The sequence below is a fragment of the Callithrix jacchus genome, chromosome 5, assembly GCF_049354715.1.
Source record: "Callithrix jacchus isolate 240 chromosome 5, calJac240_pri, whole genome shotgun sequence".
NCBI lineage: Eukaryota > Metazoa > Chordata > Mammalia > Primates > Cebidae > Callithrix > Callithrix jacchus.
This window is the reverse complement of record NC_133506.1, coordinates 88,182,785-88,207,836: the sequence shown is the minus strand read 5'-3', so window position 1 is coordinate 88,207,836 and position 25,052 is coordinate 88,182,785. Positions and strand designations below refer to the sequence as shown.

The 25,052-nt window shown below is 40.6% G+C and overlaps 1 long non-coding RNA gene across 2 annotated transcripts in view; it reads left to right on the top strand.

Annotated features, from left to right (window-relative positions):
• The first annotated feature begins 389 nt into the window (after positions 1–389).
• LOC118153749 (uncharacterized) overlaps positions 390–25,052 on the top strand; it is a 94,240-nt gene continuing 69,577 nt past the window's right edge. For both annotated transcript variants that reach the window (XR_013535654.1, XR_013535653.1), the window contains exons 1-2: positions 390–511; positions 1,311–2,553. This is a non-coding gene — a long non-coding RNA (uncharacterized LOC118153749). The remainder of the gene's footprint in view (positions 512–1,310; positions 2,554–25,052) is intronic.

Here is a 25,052-nt window from a genome sequence, read left to right as displayed (position 1 = left end):
GCACGCGCCACCATGCCCAGCTAATTTTTTGTATTTCTAGTAGAGATGGGGTTTCACCATGTTGACCAGGATGGTCTCGATCTCTTGACCTCGTGATCCACCCGCCTCGGCCTCCCAAAGCCGAAAACATTCTTAAGCAATTTGCATTCCTGACTAAAATCAAATGCTACCTATATTTAAAATAGTCATCAAATCTGAGGCCTGATTAACAGTAAGTTTAAAGCCCTGCAACCCTGAAGAAAACAGGTGATTCACAGATCTACATTAACTACTCTATCAAGAACAATCTGAGAGGCCTGGTTCCCACAGTGCAACTATCAATTTCTTCCCTTACACAAGGGGGCAGTGATAACAAGAAAAGAATCGGGCTCTGTAACACCTCTTCCTACAGACAGTAGGGGGTGGCAGTACATATGGCGTACAGTCAGAACAAAACAGGAAGACCCAACAGAATTCTCTTTATTCTCCTCTGGCCCTTTCCTCTGTTCTTCAGCCCCAACAGCATCTCAAGGTAAGGGACATCTCTACAGAAAAGACTAAAACCCTAAATCAATCACCAAGGAAAATCCATTTTTGCCTTTGAAGCAAATGATCCCTCAATGGCTGAATTTGGATCTAAGGGAAAGCCAATCAGTATGAATTTTCAGACTATCTGGCAAATTACTACAATGAGAACAGCATTCACACATGTAATTTAATTTCTTTACAAGAAATTTTAAAATAAAACATTAAAATCTAATCAATAATTAAATACATTCTAATGAACACATCTCCATGTTTTTGTTTCATAGTATATTAACACTCATTATATGTATACATGTAAGTTACATTAAATAGATCATGGAGTTGTCTTTTGTTATTTCTGAAATCCCAGCTATGTTCTGACATCCTCTCAAAACAGATGTTCTTAAATGGATGTCACAACGTTTTGCAGCCAGTGGGTAATGTCGTATGTATGTGTAATATACATGTACATGTATCTATATATAGACATAAATATCTAGATAAAGAGGGGAGAGGGAGAGAGGGAGAAAGGGAATGTTTAACGTTTAATTTCGTGCTCACATTCCTAAGAGGATCTACCTGGGAAATGCTGCAAGAAGCACTCCACTGACACTATCCATGTTGTTGCTTTTTATGCCAATTTACTGTATTCAATTTTTTTTATTTCACCATCCCAACCCTAAGAACATACAAAAATATTTTACTACTACCGTTTTCTGTAATTAACCATTGTGACAGATACTGGCTCCAACCCCTGAAAATTTATCCCTTTTGTTCACCATATTGTTTTGTTTTCCTCATTACAGATATTTTCACCTGTGTAAAAATCAGGAAAAGGGCACATACGAAAAATACTTCCCTTTGCCTAATGATCTTGAACTCATAATTATGGTCAAGACGTTTGGGGTTTTGTTTATTAGTGTCTTTTCCTGGAGAGGAGCAGAGAAGAGAGTGAAGGACACCCGAAACACCAAATCTTCTTCCTAATGTTAATTATCATTGTTTATGTTTGTGAAGACCATTTTAAACATTTCACACCTGGAAGTGAAGACTGGATACAATTGTACCCGTGCTCTACACACTGACGGCAAAACCTGGAATTATTTTAGCCCTATTTTTGCTTTCCCATCTCAAAGCCAGACACAATTTGCTTTTTTTCTTTCACGTGGTTACTTTATCTCAAAGAAGAAAAAAAAAAAGCTTATCATAGCTCTTCTCGATTTCCTATGGCAAAATATCTACCAAGGAGCTTTATTAATCTTTCATTATGCTACACCTCCTTTCCCAGAGGAATTATTAATATCGCTAATAACACTTCTACCATGAATCTCAACGCCACACAGGCCAGCCCACCCTGTGCCTCACCTGGCACATTTCACAACTACTTTTATGCTGCATTCTGGGGGCACATTTTGCAACTCGTTCTGCACCACATTCCCTGCCACGTTTAGCAATCCGCCTCGCATCTTATCCTGGGTCCCCGTCATCCGGAGACGCTCTAGGTACCAAATTCCATGACACCTTCGGTGACAGCCAAGTGGCGACCCCAGACGCCTCTGAAGCCCGCCTTGGTGTCACATTCGAAGCCAGCCTTCCCCACGCCTTGGACACCGAGGCACTTCGCTGCCCATTTCGCTGTCTCCCCGCTCGCCCCCGCCCCTCTCCCCGGAGCCGAGGCGGTGGAGGCGAACGCCCCTGTCACTGAAGCGACCTCTCCTCGCCCTGCTCCCCGGGCCCTTACCTGAAGCTCTGAGGGGCTCTCTGCACCTCCGGGTTAAGCCCCAGTCCCCGGGGTCTCCTCTGAGGACCGCGCCGCCCGCCGGCGCCGCCTGCGATTCCCGGAGCACCTCGCTGCCCTCCGACGCCCCGCGGCGGGTCTGCGCCCCGGAACAGCGCGGCGGGGCCTCGCACCCGGCGAGTGCAGCCCGCGGCGGTGCTCCTGTCAGCGGCGGCTCTGGGGGCCAGCTCTCGCCCCTCGACTAGGCTCGGCTCGGCAGCGGCGGCGGCGGAGGGCGCCTCGCTCCGCCTCGCGCGCGGCACAGCCGGGAGGTGAGCGCGAGGGGGATGGGAATGGGGGCGGGGCCGCCCGGAGGAGGCACGGAGGGCGGTGGCGGTGGCGGGAGGGTAGCGCCAGCGGCTCCGGGCGGGGCGCTCGGAGCGCTCGGAGCTTCCCCCGCCGGGCGGGCGGCTCGCGCGAGGCGGCTGTGCTAGCGAGCCCCGCCGGAGCAGCGCGCCCAGCAACCCGCGCCCGACCGGCCGCTCGCTAGCGCGGCTGCCGCGCTGGGGGCGTCGCACCCTCGGAGGCCGCCCGCAGCCCCGCCCCCTCCGGGCCGGGGTGGGGAGGGGCGCGAGCGCGGAGGGAGCGCGCGTGCGTGGGGGCGCGTGCGTGGTGGAGCTAGCGCGCCCCCGCCCCTTCCACAGCTTGGGGGTGGGGAGCGGCTGGAAAAGGGAGTGGGGACGCAGCCCTCCTCGGTGCGGAGAGACGGGGCCCTGGCTCTGGCGCTCTGGGACGTCCTGGCATTTCTCGTATCCCCGAGGGGCTTCGACTGGTGGGTGGTATTTGGAGGGGAAGCGCGGAGGAAGCTAGCTCAGTAACTGACAGGGCCCTACATAGTTGGGCTCCGCCCCCAGGGGTGATGTCACTCTCGAGGTGGCTGCTGCTGTCACGTGCGCCCACTTCAGGGCCTGTCCAACAGCTTTGATGACCAAAACGTTCCCCTAGATCTCCCTACTTCGGTCACCTCAGGCACATATCACTCTGGGAGTCCTCGAAGGCCACAAGTGTCAGTTATTCTTTCCCGGCTTCTCAATGGTATTTTGTAGACGGCTTCAAAAGGCCAGGGTTGGCTGTGGGGAGAATGAGAATGAGAAAGAAAACAAAACAGCAGCGGGGTTGTGGAGGAGACCGAGCGTGTTATTTAGAATAATTGCTGAAAATTCACCAACCAGAGCTTGCGAGCCTGAGGTAAAGTCATGGCGCTGCTTCTGTCACTGTCAGGTTGGCTAAGAAGTTAACATGGTTTTAAGAGCTGGTCGGTAAGGGCAGGAAAGCCACTACATTAATGCCTCATCGACGGATATTAGGTCATATTTCACCCGCCACGTAGATCTTCCACTCTATGCTTTCCCTCCTATCATAAAACCAAGTCGACTGTGGAAGATGTTTGGGACATAAACATCTTTGCGTGCTGCAAGATGACGCGAAGCAATCCCTGTTACCAACTCTGCCTGACTCGTCTTTCCTTCCATAAACTGAGATGACCTTTCGTGGTCATCCAATTTCTTAATCAGATGGCATGATTGGAAATAGATGCACCAAATTACATCAATCAAGGAAGCTCTGGTCTGTGAAGCTTCCAAGGTAGAGAGGTTTGTTTGGTAACAGCACTTTGAATCTACCCAATCCCTACCCCATCCTGGTAGCAGTTTATCCAGGAGTTTCTTCGATTTGAAAAAAGTTAGTATTAATTTCAGAACGATACAAGAAATCGAATATGAAGCCGTGTGCAACAGTGAATGCTTACAAAGCATTCTTCTCTACAGTGAATGCTTGCAGTCAGAGCTAGAGCTGCTTTGAATAGCACAGCTAACATGGCAAGGTGAAGGGCTGACATATGGAATCTTTTGGTGTTAACTCCAGAAAGTTGAATTAATCTAACTAAAACTCACCTACCTATGGTGTTAGAGGCAAACGTAGTGATTACTTACAGGGGAATTGATTGAGAGGGGACAGGAGAGAGCCTTCTGGTTTGCTGGAAATAGTCAATATCTTGATCTAGTTAATGGTCATACGGTTGTATACATATGCAAAAAGATCTGTACGCTTTATGTCAGTTTTTAAAAATCACATAGATACAAAGAAGCATTACAGTGTCATCATCACTGGAGTTGGAAAACCTTGGTTTGAATCTCAGTGTCACCCACCTACTAAGTGACCTTGAGCAGGTCTCTGGACCTTCCTTTCTTCATCTGTCTAATGTGGGTGATGATATTAATACTTACAGATGGTTGTAAAGATTAAATGAAATTTTGTAAAATACTTAGAACAAAGCCTGTTACACAATAAGGGCTCAGGAAACAAGAGCTATTATCTTATCCTTCTTACGCTTACCCTATTTAATTCTCCTTCAGTCTTTTAAAATTTATTTTTAAGATTACTTTATATCTAAACCTTTCCCTGCAAGTTTCACTTAGGCTAATAATATTCCTTTCCCCTAGAAATAACAAAAGGCAGTCAGGAGTGTAATGCTGATTTTCAAACTAGTTCAGGTGGCAGCCCCTAGAAATTATGGTGCTCAATGTGGAGCCTCATGAAATATCTATAGATTTAACTCTGCCATATGGAACTGACACAATTTTACTAGCACTAAATCTGGTGCTATGCAGATCTCCACATATTTTTTTTTTAATGGGCTTTTGTTGTTGTTATTTTTGTCTTTTTTTTTTTGAGACACGGTCTCGGTCTGTCACCCAGGCTGGAATGCAGTGGTGCAATCTTGGCTTACTGCCACCTCTGCCTCCCCAGTTCAAGTGATTTTTGTGCCTCAGCCTCCCTCCCAAGTAGCTGGGATTACAGGCAGACACCACCATCACTGGCTAATTTTTGTATTTTAGGTAGAGACGGGGTTTCGTCATGTTGACCAGGCTGGTCTCACACTCCTGATCTCAAGTGATCCACCCACCTTGGCCTCCCAAAGTTCTGGGATTATAGGAGCAAGCCACTGTGTCCAGCCAAAAAAATAAAGTGTTTTTAAGAAATAATACATCTGGCATTTTTCTCTTTAAATTTATTTGCAACTTTTTTACAAGGTAGGAAGTACCGAAAACTTAATAATAATTCACAAAATGAAAACGTTTAAACCCATTTTTCCTGGAAATTCGAAAAACACTGTAATTGTTCAATTTTAGCAACAGAGCTCTTTATTGGATTTACCTACACTAACCTCTGATAGCTGTAACCCACATAATCTCCTGCTCTGATAAAGTGAGTAACTCTGACTCACTGTCCTCATCATACTTCCAAAGATCAATCCCCACTTCTTTTGGCCAGCCTTTCCCAAATCCCATTTTCACATGGGTAATGTCCAGGAATGAACTCACTGCTTCCCTCTTTTGATCATCCACCATCTTTCTATTCTGCCAATTCTCTTCCACATAGTTCTACTGTCCAGCCTTATAATTTTGCCGCCATGCTCTAACTTTGTGGACGAAACAATACTCCCTAACAGGATTGTGGGTGGGGTATAGTAGAGACAGAGAAGAACACTGTAGCAAGAAGCCACCTCTGTTCTTAACTCCTCTCCCTGAATTCCTTTTCTGTCACTATTACCTGAAATCCTGAGAATACTAATTTTATTAACTACTAAAAATCTATTCTAGTAAAGATGATAATTTAGTTTATAACTTAAGTTTGGAAACATAACATATGCCATGTAATAAGAACCTGTAAATAATTGTTCATAACATAGCTAACATAGCCCATCCTTACCCTATACCTCCCAACATTTCAGCATCATCTGTATCATTCAAAGTGCCCTTTCTTGCCCTTTCAAGTCTACACTCTCCCTCACCTCTGCTTATGATGTCTTCCCTGGCTACCTCTAAGTGTCTGTCTCTCTCTCTCTCTCTCTCTCTCCCCTCTCTCTTTGAGACAGGGTCTTACTCCTATCACCCAGGCTGGACTACAGTAGCACCATCATGGCTCACTACAGCCTCTACTTCCCTGACTCAGGTGATCTTTCTACCTCAGCCTGCTGAGTAGCTGAGACGAAAGTGCCACCATGCCCAGCTAATTTTTTATATTGTTGTAGTGATGGAGTCTCGTCATGTTGTCCAGGCTGGTCTCGAACTCCTGGGCTCAAGCAACCCACCTGCCTCAGCCTCCCACAGTGCTGGAATTACAGGCATGGGCCACCATGCCCAGTCCTCTAAGGCTCTCAAGTAAACCATCAGGCTCACTTTTTTCTACCCTTTTCCCTCAACTCTCTCTCCCTATTGAATAAAGAGTAATACCATTCACCATTGGTTAATCACCTACTGGCAGCAAATATTTTACTAGCTACTTTATATATACAGCCTCATTTAATCTTCACAACATCCTATCAGATAAGTATTATCTTAATTTTTTAGATGAAGCAGCCCAAGTTTACAGTGAATGATGGGTAGAGCCACAAACTAAATGTAGACAAACTTTATTCTCTATCAGTTGCCCCGAGGAGAATGCCATATAAAGTGTAAATGAGAACAAATAATATATATTTTTAAAATGTGAGTTGCCAGTTGTTCATGCCTGTAATCTCAGAGTCTCAAAAAATGGAAACAGGAGGATCACTTGAGTCCAGGAGTTTGAGATCACAATAAGCTATGATTGCACCACTGCACTCCAGCCTGGGCAACAGAGCAAGACCCGCACTCAAAAAAAAAAAAAAAGTAAGCCATGTCACACAATGGAAGGATTTCTACAGGTGGATGTAAATAAGATTTTTCCCATTGATTGTTTTTCATAATCTCATTTCTTGATCTGCAGTTAATGGCTTCTAACACAATAAATAGCTTCAACATTTTCCCCACCAACTCTACCTCAGGCTTTTGATAAATATTTAATATTTCTAGATGAACACTTAAAAACATTTCCACATAGAGGAGCTACTACTTAAAAGAAGTTTCTAGTAAATCCCTTTTTTGTAAAATGAAAAATGCATGTAAAATATGAATAAACAAATGCTCATATCTTTATACATTGACATTTATAAATGTTTGACAAATATTTGTACCTACTGTTTATATATAGCTGTGATAAGTGCCATAGGGCATACAGAATTGATTGAGGAAAGTCTTGCCTATTCAACTGTCATAATCTACTTGAGAAGCAGAATGCCTAAAACATTTAAATATATAATATAGCATATTATAGAATTAAGTCTCAACATGAATAGAACAGTAAGTTCTGTAATAAATTACAAGAATGAGGGATACAAGTTTGACTGGGATGGTACGGAACTGCTTCTTGGAGAAAGCAGAACAGGAAAAAGAAATAGCTGAATAAAAGGAAGGAAGGACACTGAGATCACAGCAAAAGTCCAGAGGAGGGAGTGAATATGACAGCCTCTTAGGTTGAAGAATGGACCTCTTTTGAAGATGAGTTGCTTTCTTAATAGACATGAACTCAGCTGCCATTAGGACATGCTCTTTCCCTCAATTCTGACCTTTTTGTATGAGGCTCTCTCTCTCTCTCTCTCTCACTCTGTCCTCATTCTGCATTGGAGCATTCCCTCTGTTTCTCAGGCTCATGTGTTGTAATATATATCAGCTAACAGCATTCACAGATTTAGCTACTAAGGAGAGACTGACTTGACCCTCTGGATATAGAATACAAAAATTCCAGGTAGGGCTCTGATTGGGGCAGCTTGGATCAAGAGCTCTCTTACAGCCAATTCCAGGGGTGTACATTATAAATTGTACAGCATGTGTAAGTATGAATGCATTTATTTTTTCTGAAGAAATATTGGTTCCATCAGATTCTCAAAGGAAGGATTTGTAACCCAAAAGCAGTAAAGAGCTACTACAAACACAACATATGCCAAAACCATCTCTCATTCTTCTCTCCCAAACCAGCCCTTCTGACTCCCCTGGTCTGTCACTGATAAGCCAATATTCTAGACTGTGAGATTTGTTACCTTGTTGTGTTTTGATATCTCACTATTCTTTACTCCCTGCATTTAGTTATTCAGTAGATAATGTTAATTTTTCCCATGCAGTGGTTGTTAGAACTATTCATTTCTGTGTCCACAGGCACAATCCTTGACTATTAGCTGTCATCTTCTTTAGCTCTCTAAATATAACATCTTTTTAACCAGATTCTTACCAGTTGTCCCTCCCTGCTCAAATCCACCTTGTTAGATGAGTGTTTCAAACACTGTCTTTCTGTCATTCTTCTGCTCAAAGACTCCATGGTGTCTCCTTTCCTAGGCAGTAAGAAAGACCCGTGCAGTCTGGTCCAGGCCCATCTTTCTAACCTTTTACCAACTGATATCTTATCTCCTTATTAGTAAATACTCTCCTATTCAGCCACACTTGTTGTTCAATTACCTGTTCTTTAAACTTGAAATTTGTCTATTTGTAGTTTACATCAATGCTAAGGAAACAACTCCTCTTCAAAAGAGGTCCATTCTTTGACCTAAGAGGTTGGTCCCTTCCTTCTCTTCTCCATCCACTACTTTTTACTTCTTTGCTTTCCTCAAAAAAGCAAAGTAGAACTCAAGAAGAAGTTCCATACCATCCCAAACTTACATCCCTCCTTCTTGTGATTTATTACAGAACTCACTGTTTTACTCATGTTGACACTTAATTCTATGATATACTATATTACATATTATATATTTAAATGTTTTAAGCATCTTGTTTCTCAAATAGATTATAGGTTTCAGGGATATTCCAGTCCTTTAATGAGTATGGAATTCCTTACAGGTGAACTCCTAATTAATTTTTTACCCGTTCTTACCCAGTTTCTTTCATTCCTTGTAACATATACAAAAGTTGATCATGCAAAAATTAAATGTATTGAATATTATAGGACCAGAGCTTTTTTCCTAGGGAGCTGAAAAATAATATTGAATTCCTACTTGCAATTCACTTTTTTTTTTTCTGAGATGGAGTTTAACTCTTGTTGTCCAGGCTGGAGTGCAGTGGCACGATCTTGGCTCACGGCAACCTCCACCTTCCAGGTTCAAGTGATTCTCCTGCCTCAGCCTCCCAAGTAGCAGGGATTATAGGCATGCACCACCATGCCTGGCTACTGTTGTATTTTTTTAGTAGAGATGGGGTTTCACTATGTGGGTCAGGCTGGTCTCGATCTCCTGACCTCAAGTGATGCACCCGCCTTGGCCTTCCAAAGTACTGGGATTACAGGCATGAGCCACCATGCCCAGCCTAATTCACCTTCAAGATATAATCTTTGATAATGTATTTCCAGCAAGTATTATATGTTCTAATTTTGTCCTAATTAATATCTACCTGACAGAGTAAACTAAAGTTTCACAGCTTTGTACATAGCTAATGATTCCACCTTTGCTCAATTGTGTTGTTTCAAAAATCTGTGCTGCTTATTACTAGCCTCAGCATTTTTATTTTTCCATTTTTGACTCATACTTGTAATAACGGGGAAAATGTAATAAAGCATTCAAATGATTACATAAACATCTACCAAAAATAGTGATGCTACCAAAAATCAACTCTGCTGGGCACAATGGCTGATGCCTATAATTCTAGCACTTTAGAAGGCAGAGGTGAGAGTATCACTTGAACCCAAGAATTAGAGACCAGTCCAGGCAACATAGTAAGACGTTATCCCTACAAAAAATAAAAAATAATAGCCAGTCATGGTAGCACAGGGCCCCCATAGTCCCAGCTACTCAGGAGGCTGAGGCAGGCGGATCACTTAAACCAGGAGGTCGAAGCTGCAGTTAGCCATAATCATGTCACTGCACTACAGCCTAGGCAACAGAGTGAGAAAAAAAAAAAGATAAAGAAAAGAAAAACAAGACACTTGACTGGTAGGCTGTGCCACTATGTAAGACCTTAAAATATTCAGTCATCAGCAGATCAGCGGATGCATAAATATTACAATTCAATGTATAAAAAGTGACTGATGGATGACATTGTATAATGCAAGAAAGTTTTAGTTGATCTAAAGTTGAAACATTGATGATCACCTCTTTGTGCTTCTATTTCACACATTGATTTTTCAAGAGCAACATGTTTAAAAAAAAAGTAATGCCCAAATACAAAGATTATGCCACTGAGCCACCACTAATAAGAACTGAACTTTGAGTTGATTCTCCATTAGTTGTATAGGTTTTCATGAACATGATATATCCCCTCACTCAGAGCGCGTAAGTAGTTATAAGGTGGTTAATAAATATTATTATATTCCACCTATAGGGAATTCCAAATTTAATGAAAGACTGGGATATCTCCTGGAAACCAAAGACAAGAAGAGTATGGTGGCACTGTAGACTCAACTGCCATTAGGACATGTTCTGTCTCTCTCACTACTGACCTCTTTTTTTTTTTTTTTTTCTATGAGACTCTATCATTCTGTCTCTCTGTCTCTCTCATTCTGCATTTGATTTAGCTACAGTGTAGGGTGGGGTGGGGGGCAGTCAGCAGCAAATGAGAATGATTGGCCATTTCAGATAATGAGCTCACAATCTTGGCTTAGTACCACAGCCCTTATCAATTAGCCATCAGTAAAAGTAAAGGTAAGAATACAAAGGGTTGTGTAAATTGTTTTATTTCATATAATGGAATACGCGTACATTTCTTTTTAATCAAATGAGGCTTTAGACAGATGTCAAGTTTTTTAAAATAAGATAATTATAGTCTGTTGATGTGAAATGCAGAGAGGTTGTAATTATTTAAAATAATGGTGGTGGTATGTGCCTGTAGTCTCAGCTACTGGGGAGGCTGAGGCATGAGAATTGCTTGAACCTGAGAGGCAGAGGTGGCAGTGAGCTGAGATTGTGCCACTGCGCTCCAGCCTGGGCAACAGAGAATGACTCTGTCTCAAAAAAATAAATAAAAATTAAAAAATAATAATGTATAGAAGATGTGGGAGAAGAAAAGGTAGAGGAAATGAAGGTATAGATTGAATCTTCTCCCACTCAGCTGAAGGCCAGTGAGTTTCAGATTGACTATGTTGAGTCAATCCAGCCTGACATGCACCCTAAAAAGAACAAAGGGGAGTAAAGAATCAGAATGCAATAGCGGAAAGGGAAAGGGACATTGTAACATATTGGTACCAACCTAGTAATTATAATGAAACTTCATTTCATTACCAACTTAGAACTTGGCTATCTGAAAATCTGATCTATCAGGAGCACAGCAAAGAACCAAGGGAATAAAGGAGATAGAAAAGGGCCTCTGGAGAAACGGAGATCACTGTGGTTGTGCCCTGAAGATCATGCTCATTACTCCTAGACATTCATCAGAGCCCGTTCTCAGACACTATTTTACTTGGATTTGCTGTTAGAAAAGCTGGGAATATGATTTTCAATCCTATAACAAAGTAAAAGCAATAAACTGGAAGGAGAAAAAACTCACAGCAGGCACGCAGATAGCAGTGAGAAGAGAAAGCTGGATGCTTAGATGCCTTTTTTTTTGGGCGGGGGGGTGGAGATGGAATCTCTCTTTGTTGCCCAGGCTAGAGTGCAGTGGTGCTATTTCTGCCCACTGCAACCTCCACCTCCCCAGTTCAAGCAATTCTTGTGCATCAACCTCCCAAGTAGCCGCCACCATGCCCAGCTAATTTCTTTGTATTTTTAGTAGAGATAGGGTTTCACCATGTTAGCCAGGCTGGTCTTGAACTTCTGGCCTCAAGTGATCCACCAGCCTTGGCCTCCCAAAGAGCTGGGATTACAGGTGTGAGCCATGGTGCCCAGCTGAACGCTAGAAGTCTTTAAGCAAGGTATAGATGAAAAAAAGTATAAATATTAAGTTAATAATCAAAAAGCACAGTAATTTAGTTCCTTTAGTGTAGGGGAAAACAGCCCTACATATCTCAGTAAGCCTTGGGGAAGAAATTTTTTAAACTGATGTCTATATTAACCATGAGTAAATAAGAAGGTTAAATTACATTCAGTATAAAGACACTCCCTGAGTTAGGCAACATTCAACTTTATGTAAATAGTTCCATAAGGCACATAAAAAGATTTTGAAGATGTGGGAGGTTTCATATCACATTAAGAAATGCAAAGAAGTGTACAAATGAATACCACAAAGTAGGTACATAAGGCCAGAAGCTGCAGGTATGAGGAGGTAATAACCCTCCATGGGCAGTCTTGCAGAGCTTCTGTTCCCACGCAGATTCTCATTGCATCAGCCTGTGTTATGACACTGCTATTTGTGTATTCCCCATTTCATTACTTTCTAATTGTATTTGTCAGGGTTCTCTGAAGGGACAGAACTAATAGGATATATGTATATATGATGAGGAGTTTATTAGGAAAATTGACTCACAGGATCACAAAGTGAAGTCCCACAATAGGCCGTCTGCAAGCTGAGGAGCAAGGAAGCCAGTCTGAGTCCCAAAACCTCAAAAGTAAGGAAGCCAACAGTGCAGCCTTCAATCTGTGGCTGAAGGCCTAAAGGCCCCTGGCAAATCACTGGTGTAAGTCCAAGACTCCAAAACCTGAAGAAATTGGAGTCAGATGTTCAAGGCAGGAAGCATCCAGCACAGGAGAAAGATGAAGGCCAGAACAGCAAATCTGCTCTTTCTGACTTCTTCTGCCTTCTTTACTCTAGCCACGCTGGCAGCTGATTAGATATTGCCCACCTAGATTGAGTGTGGGTCTGCCTCTCCCAGCCCACTGACTCAAATGTTAATCTCCTTTGGCAACACCCTCACAGACACACATAGGAAAAATACTTTGCATCCTTCAATCTGATCAAGTTGACCCTCAGTATTAACCATCACACTAATCATGTCCCCAAACTAACTAAGTGATAGGAAGAATATAAGACCGGTCTATGAATAAGTAAATCAAATAAGAGCAGAACATTAAGAATTTAAACAAGTAAAAAAAAAAAGTTAGCCAGGTGTGGTGGCGCACGCCTGTCGTCCCAGCTTCTCAGGAGGCTGAGGTGGGAGGATGGCTTGAGCCCTGAGAGGTGGAGGTTGCAGTGAGTGGAGATCGGGCCACTGCACTCCAGCCTGGGCAGCAGAGTGAGGTCTTGTCTCTCTTTTTTTTGTTTGTTTTGTTTTGTTTTCTGAGACAGAGTCTCGTTCTGTCTCCCAGGCTGGAGTGCAGTGGCACGATCTCTGCTCACTACGACCTCCGCCTCCTGAGTTTAGGTGATTATCCTGACTCAGCCTCCTGAGCAGCTGGGCTTACAGGTGCACACCATGACACCTGGCTAATTTTTTTGTAATTTTAGTAGTGACGGGGGTCTCACCATGCTGGCCAGACTGGTCTTGAACTCCTGACCTTGTGATCTGCCTACCTCAGCTTCCCAAACTGCTGGGATTACAGGCATGAGCCACTGCACCTGGCTGAGACCTTGTCTCAAAATAAAATAAAATATAAAAAATAAAATAAAAACTTTAAGTCATTCAAAAAAATTTTAAACAAGTATGTATGAAGGTATTTTCAACTTATCATAATTTTGTGTTATCCAAGACCTTTCAGGGAATCTCTGTATTGTGCATAAGAAATGTTACTTATAGTTCGGGTGCAGTGGCTCATGCCTATAATCCCAGCACTTTGGGAGGCTGAGGCAGGTGTATCACTTGAGGTTAGGAATTTGAGACCAGCCTGGCCAACATGATGAAATCCCCATCTCTACTAAAAATAAAAAAAATTAGCTGGGTGTGGTAGCTGATGCCTGTAGTCCCAGCTACTAGAGAGGCTGAGGCAGGAGAATCACTTAAACCCAGGAGGTGAGTTTGTAATGAGCCGAGATTGTACCACTGCACTCTAGCCTGGGCGACAGAAAGAGACTCAAAAAAAAAAAAAAGAAAGAAAGAAAAAAGGAAATACCACTTAAAAATTTTAAGAAATAATTTAAAACAACAAAGATTTATATGAAAAGATGTTTGTAACAATAGTATTTAGCATCTTTAAAACTGGCAACAATGTAGTTAACCAATATTTTAAAATAGTTAAATAAATTATCTTATGTGAATATTTTAAGGACAATTATGCAACCATAAGAACTATACTAGTCAGAAAGTTTTTAGGGAATAAATTTAAGAGACAAGATATGTGCAGCAAAATCTTAACTGTACCAAATATATAGAAAGGAATATATAGAAATATTTGGAAAGAAGATGAGACAAAAAGATCCCATTAATAAAAGCCACCAAAAAAATGTTTTAAACCTAGGAACAAACTGCATGTGTGATGCCCACACAAAGAAAGCCAAATATTCACTGGAAGACATTTTTTAAACCTGAATATATGAAAAGGCATACGATGGTCCCTGATGGGAAGACTCAATATTGGAAAGATACCTTTTTACCCAAATATTTGATAAACAATGTAATTCCAATCAAAATAATAATAGGATTTTTAATGAAATTGTCATGCTAATATTAAAATTCATTTGGAAGAATATATACTTAAGAATAGCTGGGACTTTTTTTTTTTTGAGACAGAGTCTCACTCTATCACACAGGCTGGAGTACAGTGGTGCAATCTTGGCTCACTGCAACCTCTGCTTCCCAGGTTCAAGTGATTCTCCTGCCTCAGCCTCCTGAGTAGCTGGGATTACATTTTCATTCCACCATGCCTGGCTAATTTTTGTATTTTTAGTAGAGATGGGGTTTCACATGGTGGTCAGGCTGGTCTCAAACTTCTCAGCTCAAGCAGTCCACTGGCCTTGGCCTCCCAAAGTGCTGGGATTACAGGTGTGAGCCACTGGGCCCAGCAGGGACATTATTTTAAAAGTACAATGAGGACCCTCATCCTACCAGGCATCAAAACATATAGGCCAGTGCCACTGGCTAAAAATAAATAAGTAAATAAACAAACAAACCATATTATGCAACCATAGTGATTAGAGTACAGTACTGGTTCACAAACAGAAAAATAAATAAATGAAAGAGAATAGATCATCAGCTACTGGCACAAGCACATGTGGAAACATTTCAAATAATTGAGAATTGGTGTTGGGACAACTGGTTATGCATTTAAGAAAATAAGATATATCTGGCAACATGACAAAACTCAATCTCTACAAAAAAATTACAAAAATTAGCTGGTCATGAGGATGCATACCTGTAGTCCCAGCTACCCAAGAGGCAGAGGCAGGAGGATCACTTGACTCCAGGAGGCGGAGGTAGCAGTGAGCCTAGATCACTCCAGCCTGGGTGACAGAGTAAGACCCTGTCTGAAGAAAAAAAAAGATATATTTTTTACATCACAACATTCAAAAATACATTAACTCCTTCTTCCCAGTGACTGGTATGGAGTTCTGAAGCAGCAAGTATGGAGGCCAATGTGGCTGGGCCTGCATAGCTGGAGCCACCCAGGAGGAAGACAGCATGGCAGGGATATTTGCTATTTACAGGAGTATTGAGAAAATTAGGAAATATATTGAGGATGGTGAGAATGGGTTTTTCTGTGTTGGAGAAGGGAGAAGCCTAAAATGAACCTTGTAATGCTGGGTTGGATAAATCAGCATATTTTGTATATCTATTTCCTGGTTTTGATGCTTGTGCTGAGTTTAGGTAAGATAATGCCCTTTGTTTTAGGAAATATACACGGAAGTATTTACATTTAAGGGTTTCATGTCCTCAGTGACTCTAAAATACATCAGAAAAAATATATAATATATATAGGTAGGGTGGAGGAGAGAAGAGATGAAGCAAATGTGACGAAATGATGACAATTGAGGGATCAAGGTGAAGACATTATGGGAGTTCATGGTGCTATTCTTGCAACTTTTCTGTAAGTTTGAAATTATTTCAAAGTATAAAGTTTGAAAAATAAATTCCAGATGTATCAAAAATCTAAATAATTCTATTTCTTGGAACCTATCTCCCAAAATACTCTCACGTATACACAAATATATTACATATGTATGCATCCTTATTTCAACATTCTTGATCATAAAGAAAAGTTAGATATATAAAAATACGCTTCAATAGGAAATGGTTTGATAAATTGTAGAATGTTTATACCATGGAATGTTATGTAGGCATTAAAAAGAATAAAGTAGGCCAGACACAGTGGCTCACACCTGTAATTCCAACACTTTGGGAGGCCGAGTCAGGAGGATTGATTAATCCCAAGAGTTTGAGACCACTTTGGACAACATAATGAGAGCCTATCTCTACAAGAAATTTTAAAAAATTAGCTGGGCATGGTGGTGCATACCTGTAGTCCTAACTATTCAGGAGGCTGAGTTGGGAGGCCCACTTGAGCCCAGGAGGTTGAGGCTGCAGTGAGCTGTGATTGCACCATGGCATTCCAGCTCTAACCTGGGCAACAGAGCAGGATCCTGTCTCAAAATAAATAAATAAATAAAAACAAAAACAGAATAAGGTAGATTTATATGTACTGACATGGAAAGCTCTTGATGATATAGTTAAATGGAAAAACAAGTGAACAAGTAGACTGTGATCTCATTTATGTTTTTTTAAAATTTAAAAAAAACTGCTATGGGTAGCATGTGTGTGCAAGTACATTTGCATCTGTGCTTATAGATACATAGAAAGCAGTCTGAAAGAACATACATTAAACCATTATCAATGGTTAACTCTAGGGAAGGAAAATGGTACTATTCTTTCCAATTTTTCCATAGTAGCCATGTAATATTTTAATTACCAGTTGAAAAACAGCCTACATACAAAAAGGCAGAAATATGTACAATACATTTTAAAAGATTTCCTCTCAAGTTGATTACAGTATTTAATGTTGTGAACTATCTTTATATACCTGGAAAATTCCTAGTCCAGATCCCACATATAGGGTATTGGCCTGCCAATGGACTGGCCCGGGTACACTTTATCATTAACTTAATAGAGGATTAGGCAGCCTGCTGAGCCACTCCCTACTTGCTGGGCGATAGTCCAGGAGTGAATTCCCTTGCAGCTTTCCAAAAGGAGGTCAAACAAGTTCTCAGGGACTCTCAATGGAAAGAAGTTGCCAACGGCTAAATTTGGCATCGAAGTCAGGCCCTGGACTGGGATAAACTTGTGCCAGCACTTTTCAGTTATGCTTTCAAGACCTTGATCAGAAAAGGCAGAACTAGACAGCTCTTTCCAAGAGCAGCTTAGCAGCCCAAATTGGAAAACCTTATCCAAGCCAGAGTTTGGGGGTGAACCTGAAAATGTAAAATTCTTTCTCTACCTCCTTGACTCCTACTATCTCTTATTTGAAGGAATAATTCCTGCCAACCTGATCAGAGCCCCAGTTTAGCTCTACTCAAGACAGAAAAGGAAGGCTGGCATATTTTTATTTTTCTCCCCCTACCACCTACTCCTCAGCTTTTTAGGTATAACTGACCAGTTTTGCATTTAATTTGTCTTTTTTGATCTTTTCTTTCTTTTTTTTTTTTTTTTTTTTTTGCAGACATGGTTCTCTGTCTAGAAAACTGATCTTTTCTTTTCATACAATATTTTATTGAATTGTAATTTATATACCATAAAAATAATCATTTAAAGTATATAATTCAGTGGTTTTTAGTATATTCACAGAGCTGTGTAACTGCCACCACATTTTCATCACCCCAAAAAGAAACGATTTACCCGTTAATGGTCACTTCCCATTTCTGCCTCCTAGCCCTAGGCAACTGCTAATGTACATTCTATCTCTACAGCTTTGCCTATTCTGGACATTTAATATAAATAAAATGATTCAATATGCAGTCTTTTGTGTATGGCTTCTTTCACTTAGGCATTTATGTGATCTGGTATTGGTGTCACTGAACCAATATGATTTTTATCATTATTGTTAGCAAGTGCTGTCTTAGTCCATTCAGGCTGCTATAACAAAATACTGTAAACTGGGTAGCTTGTAAATAGCAGAAATTTATTTCTCATTGTTCTAGAGGCTGGGAAGTCCAAAGTTTTCTCTGAGTTGTAATGTGTCAGTACTCCATTCCTTTTTGTGGTGGAATAATATTCCACTGTACATCTATATCACATTTTATTTATTCATGCATCAGTTGACTGACATTTGAGTTGTTTCCACTTTTGGGCTGTTACAGATAATGCTGCTATGAACATCTGCGTCCAAATTTTATGTGGACATACATTTTCAATTCTTTTGGGTATATACTTAGAATTGCTGGGACATATGGTAACTGTGTTTAATTTTTTGAGGGACTGCCAAGTTGTTTTCCAAAGCAGCTGCACAAGTTTGCATTCCCATCCGCAATGTATGTCACTTCCAATTTCTCCACATCCTCGCCAACACTTGATATTCTCTGTCCTTTTGATTATAGCTATCCTATCAGGTATAAAGTAGTATTTCTTTGTGCTTTTGATTCGCATTTACCAAATGATGTTGAACATATTTCTTTCAATCTCTGGTAAACAAGAAAACATATTTTCATGTGCTTATTGACCATTTGTATGTTTTCTATTTTTCATATTATAGGTGACTTTTTTCTTAATTTTGTTTTCAGATATTTCATTGCTAGTGCATAAAAATACAATTGCTTTTGTATAGTAATCTTGTATCTTCCAACCTTGCTGAACTTGTTAGCTCAATGGTTGTTTTGGTTTTGTTTTTGAGGCTAATCATCTTAATGAATGTGAAAAATGTTGCTCAGCCAGGATGAGCCCTCAGCTGCCATGTCTGACCAGATCTGTTTTTCCCTACTTATTATCCACTTTCCGTTATCTCTAGGAGGAAAGGCTTAGTGCATTTCTTTTGAAACTTTGCCTGCCCCTGACCTGCCTTTCATAATCTGTGACAGGTGTTTCTTTGGCTACAAATCCTATGTAACTAAAGTTTTTGCCACCACTTTAGTTGAGAATCACTTGAACCATAATGCAGAAACCGATAATACCATTTTCTAGGGAACAAAGACTGCAATAAATTCCTCATCTGCCACATCTTCATAAATATGTTTTCATGTACCTGTTCATTTACTGCAATTTCTACCAATAAAACCTAGGGTTTATGTGGTCCGGTGTTGGTGTCACTGCATCAATATGATTTTTATCATTATTGTCAACAGTGTTGTCTTAGCCATTCAGGCCACTATAACAAAATACTATAAACTAGGTAGCTTATAAATAGCAGAAATTTATTTCTCATTGTTCTAGAGGCTGGGAAGTCCAAAATCAAGGTGCCAGCAGATTCTATGTCTGGTGAGGGCTTGTGGTCTGGTTCAAGGACAGAAACTTCTTGCTGTGTCTTCACATAGTAGAAGAAGTGAGGGTTCTCTCTAGAGTCTTTTGTAAGGGGAAGAATTCCATTCACAAGGACTCTGCCCTCATGACCTAGTCACCTTCCAAAGTCCCCACCTCCTAATACTGTTACCTTGGGGTTACTGTCATCTTGGGGGTTAGGATTTCAAAATAGGAATTTGGGGGTGACACAAATATTCAGACCATAGCAAGCCATAAAGAGGCGAGATCCCAAAGAGGATTCCACCATTTCAGACCATGGAGTAACCACAGATGCAAATATTCCATACTGGCAGAAAAAAGTGAACCAGAAGTAGTCTGGGAATACTGCATCAAGCTACCCTCCACTAAGCCAAAGATGAATTATGTAGTAATTGCTACTATAAAACACAGTATTTAAAATTACCATCTAAATAAAGTGTGATGAAGTTATCAAAAGGAATATGGAGGATGGGCACCATGTCTCACACCTATAATCCCAGCACTTTGGGAGGCCAAGGTGGGCAAATCACTTGAGGTCAGGAGTTTGAGACCAGCCTGGCCAACATGACAAAACTCCGTCTCTACTAAAAATACATAAACATAGCCGGGCATTATGGCGCACACCTGTAATTCCAGCTACACAATAGGCAGAGGCACAAGAATCACTTGAACCCAGGAAGCAGAGATTCTAGTGAGCTTAGATTGTGCCACTACAATCTAGCCTGAGCAACAGAGCGAGATTGTCTCAATAGAGAGAGAGAGAGAGAGAGAGAGAGAGAGAGAGAGAGGAACACATTATATAAAACAATTTTCAAGATACACTATTTTGTAAAAAAGAAAATTATAAAAGTCGATGTATTAGTTTTCTACTGCTACTATTAAAAAATTACACAAACTTAATGGCTTAAAACAACACAAATTTATTATCTTATAATTCTGTAGGTCAGAATCTAGTTCTAGCCTCACTGAGCTAAAAACTCAAGGTGTCAGTAGGACTGCATTCCTTTCTGGAGGTTCCTTGCCCATTCAGATGTTGGCATGATTTTCTTGAGCACTTTCAGCTTGGCGAAGGTGAAAGGTTTGAGGGCTTCTCTCTTAGCTCCCAGAGGCCTCTCTCTGGTCCTTGCATATAGTCTCCCATATTTCAAAACTAACAACCAGGCATCTGATCCTTTCTCACCGCTACCTCTCTAACTCTTCTTCTGTTGTCACAGCTGGGAAAGGTTCTCCACTTTTAAGGACTCATGGGATTAGACTTGAGCTATCCAGAAAATCCTGGCAGGGAAATAGAGGAGACTGCAGAGTTAATGGGTAAGGGATTTCTTTTTCAAGTGAGAAAACATTTTGGAATTCGATAGTGGTGATGGCTGTATAACTGTGAATATACCAAAAGCCATTGAATGGATTTTATGGTATGTTAATTATATCTCAATTTTTTAAAGTATTAAAAACCATTTGCAGCCAGGTGCAGAGGCTCATGCCTATAATCCCAGCACTTTGGGAGACTGAGGTGGGCGGATCACTTGAGGTCAGGAGTTCAAGACCAGCCTGGCCAAGATGGTGAAAACCCATCTCTACTAAAAATATAAAAATTAGTTGGGCTTGGTGGCGCATGCCTGTAGTCCCAGCTACTTGAGAGGCTGAGGCAGGAGAATCACTTGAACCAGGGGCTGGAGGTTGCAGTGAACTGAGATTGCTCCTCTGCTCTCCAGCCTGGGCAACAGACCAAGACTCTGTCTCAAAACAAACAAACAAACAAAAACCATTTGCATATATCTATTTTTAGAGACAGGGTTTCACTCTATCACCCAGGCTAGAGTGCAGTAGGGTGCAATCATAGTTCACTGCAGCCTCAAACTCCTGGGTTTAAGCAGTCCTCCCACCTCAGCCTCCAAGTATCTGGGACTGACTACAGGCATGCACCATCATGCCTGCCTAATTTTTATTTTAGAGTCAGTCTTGCTATGTGGCCCACGCTTGTCTTGAACTCTTAGCTTCAAGCGATCCTACTGCCTCAGCCTCCCAAAGTCCTGGGATTACAGACATGAGCCACTACACCTGACCAAAAACTGTTTTGAAAAGTGTAAGTTGATCTACTGAGTTCAAATGTAATGTCATCATTTCATTTGAGTTCAACAGTTTTTAATTGACATTGATAGATACTGAGATACAAAGATGAAAAGACTTAGTCTCTGCTTTTCAAGAGCCAAAAGTGAAAAAGGGAGACAATCACAGCAACATTCATTTTAATTAAACTTTGTTAGGACTAAGAGAGAGGTGTTCTTTGGGATCACAAAGGCCATACTAGGAAGCCTGGGCTTTACTTTAAAAGCAGTCTCTATTAGGAACCATGGAAGGTTTTTAAACTGGGGATTGACATGATTAGTTTGTGTTTTAGATATATCATCCTGGAAGCTGTTCAGAATACTGATGTGAAGGCAGCAGGGCTAGTATTAGAGAGATCAGCGAGGAGACAATTGTAGTAGTTTGGGTGAGAAATGATGGGAGCTTGAATGAAAATCAGAGGTGATAAGAATAGAGGAGAGGAGGTCAGATTCAATAAATATTTGCTAGGACTGTAGGACTTATTGTGATGAAGAATGAGGATGCTCAAGAAGTTTAGGATGACTTGCAGATTTCTTGCTTGAATCACTGGGTGGATGGTGGTGCCATTAACTGAGAAAAGAAATATGGGAAGAAGTTTGCAGGCTGAAATAAAGATGTCAGTTTTGGACAATACTTAGGTATAAGGCACCTGGAAAAGGATGGAGAGGATGTGCCCAGCAAGCAATGTAACCTTGATCAAGCTACTTAACCTCTCTCTGTCGCAGTTTCCTGATCTATAAAATGGTAGCATTGTAGCAAGGGCTAACAATAATAAATATATTTGACCAGGTGTGGTGGGTCACGCCTGTAATCTCAGCCTTTGGGAGGCAAAGGCAGGTGGATCACGAGGTAAGGAGTTTGAGACCAGTTTGGCCAACATGGTGAAACCCCGTCTCTACTAAAACTACAGAATTCAGCTGGATGTGGTGGTGTGTGCCTGCAGTCCCAGCTACTCGGGAGGCTGAGACAGGAGAATTGCTTGAACCCAGGAGACAGAGGTTGCAGTGAGCTGAGATTGTACCACTGCACTCCAGCCTGGGCAACAGAGCAAGACTCTGTCTCAAAATATAATAAGCATATTCATGTTTATATGTGTAAATTTTTCCCCAAATTCAGGTGTTAGGGATTTTTCACCCAATCTACTTTGAGGAAGTTGCAAACTATATTAACCATTTATTAAATATGTACCTAGCTCTCTATAAGAAGACTTGCCCAGTGGTATTAGAGGCGTATTTAAATTTATAGGTGCAGCTTTATATAAGCCAACTCAATGAAAAAATAGAAGTAACAGAAAGATCAGATACAGCGTGATAATCTGCTGCCACAAAAGACTCAGTATAAGATTCTTTTAATTAGGCATTCCTCCTGGTGAATATAAACCAATTTGCTTTGGAGAAATTAGACTTACATAAATTTCAAAAATAATGATAGCTAACTTGTATTTTGCATGTATTGCATCCTAGGTATAACACTAAGCTCTTTCCAGTTATTAATATTACCTATCCTCACAACAATTTTATTGTGGTAGATACTGTTAGCCTTCTCATTTTAGGCTACCACAATAAAGAAACAGAGGCTAAGAGAGGTTAAATAGCATAACCAAGACCATTAATCAGGTAAGCAATAAGCCAGGACTCAAACCCAGTCCTCTCTGACTACAAAGTACAGGTTCACAACCAGGAGCTGTTGTTATATATAAAGCCTTGTACTCTGATTGTATATAAAGCTGTGGTTAAATGAATTTAATGATCAAAATAATCATCTGGTCTGATTGATGTGGAAATTATTGACCTTCACTATTGCTTTCAAATTCCTCTTCATCGTTAGCATTCCCAGTTAATTTCCAGGTTCTCTCTCTAATCTGCACATGAGGTCCCATTATTTCCCTGTCCATCTTCCCTTCCTTTCATTATATTGTTCTATTCAGCACACATATTGGACATGTTCAGTAAACAAGGCAGGCCTTGGCTTAAAAGAGCAAAATTTGTGGTATCTTCAGAAGAGCTTTCTTGAAACCCATTCCTGACTTGTGCTTGAGAAGCCAGGACTGCTGAAATTACTGTTACTCAGCCCAGCAGCCCAGCAATACAGAAACCTTATGGAGGAAAGCAAATGCACATTCATGATGGGATGGGTTGGTGGTGCCAGAGGAATTTGCTGACAGGAAATGGAGATGTGAAGACCCACGTATGTTATCTAGGCCAGGGATACTCCCTGCTCGTGGTTATTTTCCTGAATAGTGACCAAAAGTTTTGAGAAGAACCTTGCCAAAGGACAGAACTTTAAATTAATTTAACATGCAGATTTTTTTTTGAATTGTTGGACTGTATTTATCTTTTCATGGTGGCAAGGCACCTCAATAATCAGAATGCATTGTGTTCACGATCTAATTTCCCAAATGTCAGCATGCAATACATTTCAAAAGTAATTCACTTTGCAATGTGTTTTTCCCATTACACTCATATGGCAGAAATTATTGCAAATAATAGCCTAGGAAGTTGTGATTGTCATTATATCAGCTAAGGGGTCTGACTGGGCTCTTGACAGTGAAGGTTATTTCTACTGAAAAGAGACAGAGAATTCCACACTATTTCAAAAATAAACGTATTTGATGTCTTCTATTGACTGCTCCTCCACCTCTCTTTAGCGTCATGCATTCTCTTGATTCCTCAAGCCTGTCTATTTTTAGGTGCCTGAATGTATAATAACTTACTATTTTGCCTCTGTGTATTGCATGTAATTCTCCCTGCTTAGAAAATATCTATGCCCCTTCTTTTCTGTATATTTCCATCTAATCTTTAAAGCCAAAATTTACCTTTTTTCAGATGCCTTCCCTAATAAACACGTCCCAAGTATAATCATTTTTTTCTTTTTAGTTTCCTTATCTATTACAGCTTTAGACTACACTATACCATATTTTCTTACTAAAATGTTTCTTTGGATTTTACCTCAAGTTGGTTTATGGGTGTGTGTTTTAGCCTCCAATTAGATTTTTTTCTCTGAAAGCTCAAGGGCTATGTCTTTTATTTCTTTAGCATCCAAGAATAGTACAATGACTCACATTAGAATGAAATAAATGACATACCTGTGATATACTCTTACCAGCCTTACACATTTGACAAGGATACCAAGAAGGATTTTATTAAAGAGGTATCAAATCAGTTTCAAAAGGTTAAAGATGAAATATGAACATCTAATCTGTCCTTCATGGATGAAAAATCTATGAAGGACAGATCAGAGCTTATTAAAGCTTTTTTGTATATATTTATATTAATTTCCTTTATCAAATCTCAGAATAACAATTAACAAATTGATGGGGGATTCTGTCTTAGAAAACAACAAGGTCAGTCACTTATTATTAATTTATTCTTTAACATTTCATTATCCAACATACATTTATTGAGCATATACTACATAGATAGCCTATAGCAGACATAAAAAGGACATTAAATTTACAATCTATTGGAGAAACCAAGACACACAACGTGAAATAAAAAAAAAAAAGAGAACAAAAACTTACCTTAAAGTTCTAAGTAAATGACTCAGACAACATGGTGCTAAGTTAGAGGGATTGGAGAGGAGTGGTCAGTGAATACTTCCT